General features: G+C 39.1%; 1 pseudogene across 1 annotated transcript; it reads right to left on the bottom strand.

Moving 5' to 3' along the window:
• Positions 1–6721: 6721 nt before the first annotated feature.
• Positions 6722–10262, bottom strand: LOC146484338 (uncharacterized; annotated as a pseudogene). The gene is made up of 4 exons (XR_014863647.1): positions 9186–10262; positions 8403–8795; positions 8146–8304; positions 6722–7645 (listed from the first exon to the last, which is right to left on the bottom strand). The product of XR_014863647.1 is annotated as an uncharacterized LOC146484338 (transcript).
• Between the last annotated feature and the right edge of the window lie 364 nt (positions 10263–10626).

Raw genomic sequence — 10626 nt, 5'->3', positions numbered from 1 at the left:
CAATGTTTTGCTGATCGCACAAACAAGCAAGGACTCCGCTCTCCTAAGTCTTTTGGAAAACTAATGTGTCCCATGACCGTTAGAAACCGACAACAGGCTAAGTTTGACGAATTGACATAACTCTGACTGTCTAAATCTAAGCAATACACGTAAAGCAATGGCGACGGAGAGAGCAGATCAGCGTTCACTCCGAGAAGCCCCATCACAAATTAGTCCAGTCACCTAATGAAAATTTTATGGTCGAAGTCAAACCAGTTGCAACAGAATTTCTGTCACTGCCAAATGATAGATAGTGGTCAACTTACCAACATACTAAAAGTTCCCCAAAATTCGTGTGATGGAACATGCTTTGATTAAGCATTGTAATATTTGGAGCATGTACCACAGGGTACTCACGTCGCGAAAGTAGTAATAAATCGAAACACACAAAATAAAGTTGTTTTAAGCGGTTCTAAAACCATCTTGAACTACAATAAATGTTTATAATGTACAAAAATGTTACAAATAGATGAAAATAATATAATTAGATTAAAACAGACGATTTCAGTGGTTCCAGACTCCGACGGTATAACATGGACGCTTGGCAGTATTTAGTTCGTTTCGCTGCATTGTCTGTAAGTTCTATACTCACGGACTTTTATTTTTATTACTGGACGTTTATGGTTTCTCCGCAATGTCTGACTTGTTCTATTTATAGCAGGGTCGTGCTGTGAGAAACGGTAAGTCTGATTTATGTTGTACATTGTATTTTTATCATGCATATTTAGGTTAATTTTTATATGTAATCGCATGTGGCGTGTCTTCAGAGGCGACGAGGGTAATTTCTGCAACTTCTGAAAGCACAAGTGACAGTAATCCTTAATATTACGAGGAATTATGCGATTACATGACTATGAGATAGAGGGCAAAATTACGGTTAAAGCTTTAAAACCTTTTTTTTTTAATTCAAAACAAATTTTATTGTCTAAGAAAGAACTATAAATAGTCGTTCTTAACTACTATAAAAAATTATTCTTAATGGATACAAGACTGCGACAAATTAATTAAAGCGAAGGACATGTCATTGGGGACGTTTCACCTCTTTCAACATGGTTCAAAACAAGAAACAACAAGTTCAAACAGTTTGGCAATTCGATTTCTTTCACTACTTTCAGCCTTTTTATTCAAATCGTACTGCAGGTAAATACACAAACAAACAAAAATTCACGAACAGAATTAGTTATTGAAACAGTAATGTGATTTCTTCGAAGGGAATTTTTTTCTACGAAGACGTAAGCAACTACAATGCATCATGGATTGCTGCTTTTGCAGCGAGTCCATAGACAATGGAGATCTCACGGTCACTTTGACGAAAAAGGGTTGCAGAAACATTAATAGCATAAGCCAGACACTCAACCAGTGCACAATCCAGGTGAAAACTGGCCAATGCATACATAACGAATGCCGTCTGATTTCACCAGGTCCGAAAAAACAGGAAGCCGTGATATTGACCAGAACGAAAGAACAGCTATCGCTCGCCTCGCATGTAGACCACACAGAGACTGCACGTACCGCCCTGGCGTCTTGTACTGACTCCACAGAGACTGCTAGTAAAGTTTGGGAGGCAACTAGTCAAATCGGCAGCAGTATCCCGCAAAACGACATTCCTTCACAGATACAATTTGATGACGTTCAAGCGGAATCCAGAAACGAAAGTGTTGAATAAGATATTAAGGTGGCGAGAACCATGCTAAGACGACTTGAAGAAGGCAAATTCACAGTAGAGGGAGTTTGTTCTACAGAAGCGGTCCAAAGAATTTCAGAAAAGCTTAAACACGAGCAAACTTCAATGAATTGCAAGAATCAACGGACTGCTGTTGTCTGGACTGCATATATGGAGATGGTAGAAATACTGCGCAGATTCATAAAAGCCGAATGCACGGAAATTGGAGTCTGCACCTCCAATCGGTTTATGACATGCTTCTTTATTTTGCCGCTGCTGGTCACCGACTTTATGCTAAATCGGCTTATATCAACCTACAAATGATGAGTGAGCTTCAAAACACTCACCCAAACATTTACAAGAACTTTCAGAACGGACTTCATTGCACACAGAGAAGGGATTGCTTTTGGGCGGGGCTTTCCACCGATTTGATGATTGAACAAGTTCTAACGCGCAGCGTTAAGACGAGCGGTAGTTTAACTCGAGGTAATTAAAGGATTGTCCGGGACGCAGCCGCTTGTTTGGTTAATGTCAATGCCTGCTTGTGAGAAGGCAACGACGCCATGTAGACCCTTACTGGTGTTAGGTATTTACCTTGTTTATAGTATTATATTTGTATTTATGTTACCACAATCAGTACAAATAAGACTGATATTCTCACTTTTCTAATTGCAGGTATCAAACTAGTGAACAGCATAGGAACGCCACAGAAGCAAGAAAGATGCGAGATTATAATGACACCCTTGATCTAGTTGATTACCTTTCCCAGAGAGATCTATTTTCCCAGGATCATGCGCTGTGCTGCATTGCAACAGGTGTCCTTACTGATGAGGAAGTCAATGTCTATACGACGGCCGGTCTGACAAAAGTCTGGATTCGTTATGATATTCGAGATTCTTCCAGAAGATCACAACAGGGACTTCGTTTGTACATTCATTTCCGAATGTCTCCCTCCGACTTCTGCAGCCGCGGTCTACCACAGCCTCAGGGTTTACCACCAGGTACAGCAGTGGAGAAGTGTTGCGCTCCGGCCACAAGACTGGGGGTTGGAAACTAGTAGATGGGAGTCTCCTACCTGTAGGAACTGACCTACCAGCAGCTCACGCGCCTTTGTTAGAGATTATTAGGTGCAGAAAACATGGACTGGATTGCTCGGCTGCATGAGGTACTTTTAGAGGACAGAGTTGCACGAATTCCGCCTCACCAGACTTCAGCATCAATATCCCTCCTCAATGTGCGGCAAACGGGTAGATAAGCCTCCCATTCCCATTCCCATCGAATTCCCCCCAAAAATCCAGTTTGATCAGTTTAACTGGATAATTATGTAGAGGTTACCAGATAAACCAAGAAAATGATCTGTTGAATTCTGTTGAAATTTGGACCACGCCCTGTGCCTGTTATGTCAAAGATCAACAGATGTTTAAAATATTGCACAGTCTTTTCCAAATTCACCAAACGTGCTATGCAAAATACAAAACTGAATGCAAGGCTGGCACTACGGCAAAGGGCAGATTTATTAGTGGCCAATATTTCGACTAATAGAATTAGTCTTCCTCAGGGCCAGAGCTATACTGAAGGAAAATATAATAACGGCTCCTTAAATTATAGTTTGAAAAATACATGGAAAAACATGATTGGCTAACACATGATATGATGACAGCGTACTTGTAAATATGAGATAACAAAAATATAGTAACGGCTCCTAAAATTAAAATTTGAAAAAATACATGCAAAAAAATGATTGGCTAATACATGACATGAAGACAGCGTACTTGTAAATATGAGATAACAAAAATATAGAGGTGTATAATCAATGTTCAGCGTTCGTTTTTCCTGTTAATGGCTTCTGGAGATAACGTTTTACCTCTATGAATTAGAAAATCCTCGCGCGCCTTACTGTGGGAGGCATTGATGGTGGGTTGTAGTTCGAGAGGGATAAGTCGCATGTCCGCAGAAGAGTGACCTGGTAAGTTGAAGTGCGTAGGGACTGCTGCTGTGGAGTTGGCGAGATGTGGGTTGTTTGTCGCTTGTCTGTGTTCTATGAACCTTTCACGGATCGTGCGTTTGGTTTCCCCTATATACTGTTTTTTACATTTTTTACATTCAATCACATATGCAAGGTTAGTAGAATTACAAGTTATATGTTGTTTTATTTGTCTTGTTTCGCCGGTGTTGCTAAAAGTGTACGAAGTTCTTGCATCGTCAATGTAAGGGCAAGTGAGACATCCATGAGTGGAGTTGCAGCAGAAAGTGCCAGAGGTGAGCTTGGGTGTCGTGTTAGTGTTCTTTAGTTTTCCTCGAACCAAAAGGTCGCGAAGGTTTGGTGAACGACGGTAAGCGATGAATGGTTTATCTTTGAATATTTTTTGAAGGCGATCTGTGGAGTTGAGAATAGGTTGTTTCGCTATGCAAATAGGTTGTTGTGCTATGCAAGTAATAGAAAAAACACATTTGCGTTAGCTAGTAAGAATATTTTAGCCTTTCTTGTAATTAAAGGTAACTTATTAATTAAAAAAATGTCTTTCCGCGACGTGGGTTACCTGTGGTACTTGCTCGAAATATTATAATGCTTAATATGAGCCTGTTCCACCACACGAATTTTGGGGAACTTTTAGTATGTTAGTAAGTTGACCACTATCTATCACTTGGCAGTGACAGAAATTCTGTTGCAATTAGTTTGACTTCAAACCACAAGATGACTGGACTAAATGCGAGATCGCGTGTCAATATCGACTTGATAATATAGTTGGAAGCGAGGCATTGTGTGATGCCTGATTTTTCCTCCTTTAAGCAATGTTTAGTTTGTATGGTTATGTAATATCACAATTTACAACCCAATTTATTTACGGGAAATTTGCAGCTTAAAGTATAAAATAGGCCAGCTGGCATTATCATGAGGCAAGCAGGAGCTCGTTAAGTCGGGAAATAAGATTTGTATCCTTACAACTTTCTGCGACTTTAATTTTAAGCTAAAGCATTCCAAGAGAACAAACTTTTTAGTTTACACAAATATACCAGTAATATCGGAAACCAAATAATAACTGAAACAGGTAAAGTGATAACAGATTTCCTTTGGCTTTGATAACGCCAATTCGAACGTCTTACCTGTTAATTATTTCCTGACTTCAAACGCAAGGCAACTGTCAATTCCATTTCTAGTGACTTTCTGATGTTGGTGTATGTAGAATTTTAAATATTATGTACATAGTAATGACTTGATCTTGACGAAGTATTTAAATGTGGGAGCAAGATTGACTGTTAGATTAAACGTATTGCAATAAATGGACGATTATTGGAAAATAAGTCACCAACGGTCGTGTGACAAAGAACTTAAGCTAGAAACAGGTCACAATTAATAAAAAAAATTGATGGGCGATTGAAAAGAGGAATTATGAAAGGACGCATTGAAACGACTTCCATTTATCTAGGTTTTTTAAAACAGCTCCGTTTTCCTTAGGAATACAGCATTCCACATTGTAAGTTGCTCTTAATTTGGCCTGAATCGATGGTTTAGTGTTACCCAGTTTACATCTATGCATGTAAAATTTTGCCAACAATGAAACTGAAATGTGATTGATCAACAGGAAGTCGTCATCGATTTCGAATATGCCAAACAAAACATCTAGAATTGAGATTTCCATGTCTTTATTACTGTGACGATCTGTACATGTTAGAAATTGCAAAAAATATATATATCTGTTACTTTACAGGAAAAGAGAAGATGCTCGAGAAGATTCTTTTTCGGTATTACGAACAACCAAATATTTTTCCATTTGTGAATATAATACACCTATTAAATCTATTAAATCAATTAAGATTAAAGGTAAATAAAACAGACCCTGGATAACTATAGGTTTAAGAACATCGATCAATTTTCGTGATTCTATGTATAAAAAATGGTTAAGAACCCGTAGGATCTATTATTAAAAGAAATACAAAATTTATCGAAACAAAGTCGCTTTCATCAATAAAATTTACCGTACTTAGTGGACTTGACGACTTCGCAAACACCAACTAGTGTAAAACGTTAATCTAATAATTAATAAAAAGCGGCCATCTTCAAATATTGACATTTTGCAAATTAAAGATAAAAAAAACCTCCAGCGACCGGCCTCAATATCAAGCACTTCAGCAATGTTGCTACTGAACTTGAATCTAAATTGTCTAAGGCAGAACGCCGTTTTTCGTCTTAAATGAAGAGGAACAAAGGCCATTTCACTTTATCAAACTAAAATAAATGGAGGTCTTCTTAATTTTAGATAGCATCGATACTAAGAAATCCTTCGGTTTTGACAAGGTTCACCCTTTGTTATTAACCTCAGCTGCGCTTGACCACTGAAATACATAAGAAATTTAACACTTAAACAAAAAGTATATTTCCCGATAGTTTAAAATTTCCAAGATTATCCCTAACCTTAAACAAAGCTCTCGCTTCTCATGCAATAACTACCGGCTCATATCAGTTCTTCCTACACTAGGTAAAATTTTTGAAAGGTGCATTCTTAATCAGCTAACGTTTCATTTCACGACTGAAAATATTTTGATATGAAAACAATATGGCAGTAGATCTGAAAACACCATAAGCTACTTGAAACCACCACAACGGTAAAAGAAACTCCAGCATTCCGTACAAAGTTAACACTCTTTATTAAACATAAGAGGAGCGAAGGTAAGACGAAGAAACTGCTCTAAAACAAAGCGGTGAAGAAACTGCGGTGAAGCGGGTAAAACTACGGGTCGTTTCGCCTACGGTCGGTATTCGCCTACGACTAAAGTCGATTCGCCTACGTCTTATAAATATGTCCGTTCGTTTACGTCGTAAAACACATCCTACGCTAGTTGATTCATCTGTTTCAGTGATGTGCGATCGGCTCTTCAGTTGAGTCAATTCCCAAAGCGTAATTTTGTGTGCTAAATAAACCAACTCAATATTAACTGCCGCTTTGGAGTTAAGTTGTCTTCATACTCAAAATCAAGCCAAACGAAGCTCCAATTACACTCAGTAAGCATAAAACTTGCTCATTTCGCGACATTTTTATTCTAATACACTTCTTACATGCAGGGACGTTTAGGTAATCTTAGTGACACCCGCCCCTTAAACATTTTTATTCTCATATACTTATTACATGCGGGGACGTTTAGGTTATCCGAGTGACACCCCTTGATAAAATACTTCAAATAGCAATTTATGTATGTAAACCAAGATTAAGTTCGATGCTTATTTAAATTTGGCGATCATTAATTGAGATCATAAGTTCGTAATTCTATCTTAACCAATGTAATTTAACCCAACTCGACTTAGCTTAACTTCGATGCTTATCGATTTCGAAATTCCAGCCTTGTTCTACCCTAAATTAATGTGTAACTTAACCTAAGGTAAAGTCAACCTTAGAAAACTTAGCTTAACTTTCAGACTTGTCAATCTTACTGGCTACGAGCCGGTCCATTCAGGTGGGAACAGCAGCGGAGTAATTGTGAAGCACTCTTGGTGCCTGTCTGGTTCTGCTCCCAGGCGTCGAACAGTTTCTGTTGGAGTTGCCTGTACTTTTTTCTCTGTATTCGCTTTAACTTCTTGTCTGAAACAAGCTTGATTGTAATGGCAGTTAAGCAGGCTAGTTCGATTAACAGATAAAACTGCAATCTGCTTTGGCCACTGGCTCGGCGGCTCAGTGCGTTGTGCCACCCCTCTATGTCATTGATGGTCAGGATGGGTTCGTTAAAGACACTCCAATCTTTTGGGGCGAAGATGGTGCTCTCGATCCACTGCTCCTTGATGTAGTTAGTGAGACTGCGGAGGGGCTGGGTCTGTGCCTGAACGCAGAGGCGCACGAACATAAGTCTGATTTCGTGGTGAGGCAGGAACGGAAGGGCCATGAGTTTGCGGATAAACCGGTAGGTTGCGTCGTCGTTGCTTTATGCGGTTTGGATACCAAGCTCTTGCACCTATGGTAGACAAATAGGTAAAATTTGTGAGCTTAAGGACTACTGGTGATGTTACACGGATGACATTCTTTCACTAACGTTCTAACAGTAGTATTTATGAGGTTACTTAAGAGGAAATTATTTCGATAAACGAGGCGGCTGTTAAAAAAGACATAAATGGCAATAAAGTTTGGTTTGACGGCATTAAATGGTAACTTCAACTTCATATTCTAAGGCGAAAAATGAAAATACAATCTCTTGTTTTCGAAAACTGCCCAACACTAAAATTACAATGTAAACAATGAAACATCTAATATTTTTCAGCATGGTTTCGACAATTTCAGCATGGTTTCAACAATTTCACTGAAAAAGTGAAGAAATGACACTGTAGGAACCAAACAAGTGTCTCCAAAAGTTTTATTTGTCTGCAATAAACTGGTATTCAAATCCACTTCGTGAATAATTGTAAAAAATTTGTTTCATAAAAAAAACAACAATAAAGATGTGAAATCTGAACTAACCTTTCTCCACAGAGCCTGGGTCCAGTGGAAAACGCAGCCTTGAAGCTGCACTGCTGGCAGGACTGATCTTAGCGCTTTCCAGATGGCCTTTTCAAAGTCTAGGGTGACCAGCTGGACACTTCGCTGAATTGGCAGGAGGCGGATTATTTCCTTCATTACCTAATTTTATGAGGAGAAAAATAAATGATGTTAGGCATGCCGGAAATTTTATTACACTAAGCTTTAGAATACATATATAACTCCAAATAGATAACTACCTTTTTGTAGTCTTTCGTACTCTTCCCGGACATGAGGACGAACACCAGTGGTACTTGTTTTGCGTGATCGCCTGAGCGAACGAAGGCATTAATCGTTACCAGTTGCTGGAATGGTTTGCCCACAAGTTTAAAAGTACCATCAAGATACCAAGACTTGGCTTTCGCGAGGATCGTCAGTTGTTCGTCTGTAGCGAAGATGAGATGCCTTCTTTCCTTGACGTAAACATCTGCCTGGAAGAACCCTTGCGGAATGCAGTCTTCCCTTATTTCGAGGTCGAGGTCCTTTGGATCCTCCGGGCGAAGACTCTGCCGTAAACGGTTTGCAGCTCGAGCCATATGCTCTGGTTTAGAGAGTGCTGGACAACCTGCGTCGCTCAGTTCATTTAACAAGACCTGAAAAAAAAAAAAAGGAAAATAACAAACGTTTCTTAACAATTCTCAGAAAGAAAACCAAGCCCTTAAAGCAGAAATTGAAACTCTGTTTGCATTGCAAGTTATAAAGATGTCTGAATTTGTTACAATTCTGAAGAAAGAAAACCAAGCCGTAAACGCAGAGATTAATTCTCTTTCGAAAAACAGTTTTTCTCAAAAATGGAGTAAAGAGTTGTTTGTTGTTGGTGATTATGGCCAAAAGTTTGCAGAATGTTTTGAATTACCAAATAATTATGACACAGAAATAATTAGAAAATTAGAAAATTTAGGATTCGAAAATTACCCATTATTATAACGTAAGCGCCAATTAGCTAAGTTCACTTGTAAATACGTAAGGTGCAATTTAAATACCTCTTCCACTATTGCTGAAGCCGGCTTGAACTTATCCTCCAGAGCCTTCTCTTTTACTAACTTTACGATTTTGGCTGCTCTCACTGCCCCTGGTTCTGAAGAATGGTTATGGACATTGGTTTCTGCTTGAAAAGTTCCGTCGCGCTGTATTACTGTAGCCTTGCAAGCATTTCCTCGAGGACGGACTGTGCACTGCCAGTACTTTGCGTACGACCGCTTGGACCGGACGTTGTAGCTTAACCCCAAGCTGCCCACCAGTTTCGTTTTACGACGCTTACTCCCTTCTTCCACTAGCTCGAATGTTACGTAATTGTCTGGGTTCTCGAACACCGTGACATCTCCCATGAGTGGCTCTTCGATGGACGATTCAATGATGCCGGGACTTGGCTTTAACGGAAAAATGAAAGTCCAATGATATACAATGTAGGTCATTAGTTACCTAAACCCCTATATCAAGCTTATAGAGCTGGCCATCAAACTGTACCACGAATTTTGACCGTCCGGATCACCTTTTGAACGCTACAAGTCAAAACGAATTTTGTTTTTCGCTTATTTAACTTACTTCTCAGTTTCCGTGTCTACGTTTTGCCATATTCAATTACAATTACAATCAAAATTCTTGATGTAATTTGATAGCCAGCTGTATAGGGGTTTATCTATCTACAGTTTAAACCGGACGAGATACATCGCTTCGAGGCGGGACACCTCTAAACGTATATGGTAACCTTAAGTAAACACTTAATATATCCTTAGGAAATAAATTAAGGCAAAACACAAAAGTGTGTATTTTCTTTAAACCCTCCGTATCTATATATGCGTTATTGACTATCAGCACTTCAGTATACCACCCAGGGCAAATTAAACTTATCGCCTTACTTACTTACTTTCTCTCGCTTACAAGACAGTTTTGTTTGAAATAAGGCGGCGATCCATTATATTTGCAGGTCGCTGAGATCTCAATTCTAGTATATTGCCACTTGTCTTAATGGTTCGGAAGTTTGGCCTACAGTATATTGTAGGTTTGACTAAACCTACAATGCGGTTTGACTAAAGAGATCGGAAATGACTATCAAATGCATATGAAATGACTATGAAATTGCTTTATAAGTAGCCATAAGTGTCAATAGGCCATTTTACAGTTGTGTGCTTAGTGACCTGGCGTTGAATTGGAAGCGAGGCTGGAGGTGACCTTGTTTTGATACAAACCTCACTGCTTTTCATATGTAGATCATGCTGTTCTTATGCTAACTAGTTTGCATTTACATATGAAAAGCAGTGAGGTTTGTATCAAAACAAGGTCACCCCCAGCCTCGCTTCCAATCCAAGGCCAGGTCACTAAACACACAACTGTAAAATGGCCTATTCCAATGTTTTTTACTGATAATATGACAGTACCATGACAGGAGGAGCTGATGAGTGGTGAGGAATCAGTGGTGAGTTG

This window comes from Pavona decussata, unplaced genomic scaffold, assembly GCF_977016875.1.
Source record: "Pavona decussata unplaced genomic scaffold, jaPavDecu1.1 SCAFFOLD_34, whole genome shotgun sequence".
Classification (NCBI taxonomy): Eukaryota; Metazoa; Cnidaria; class Anthozoa; order Scleractinia; family Agariciidae; genus Pavona; species Pavona decussata.
This window is presented reverse-complemented; position numbering and strand designations above follow the sequence as displayed.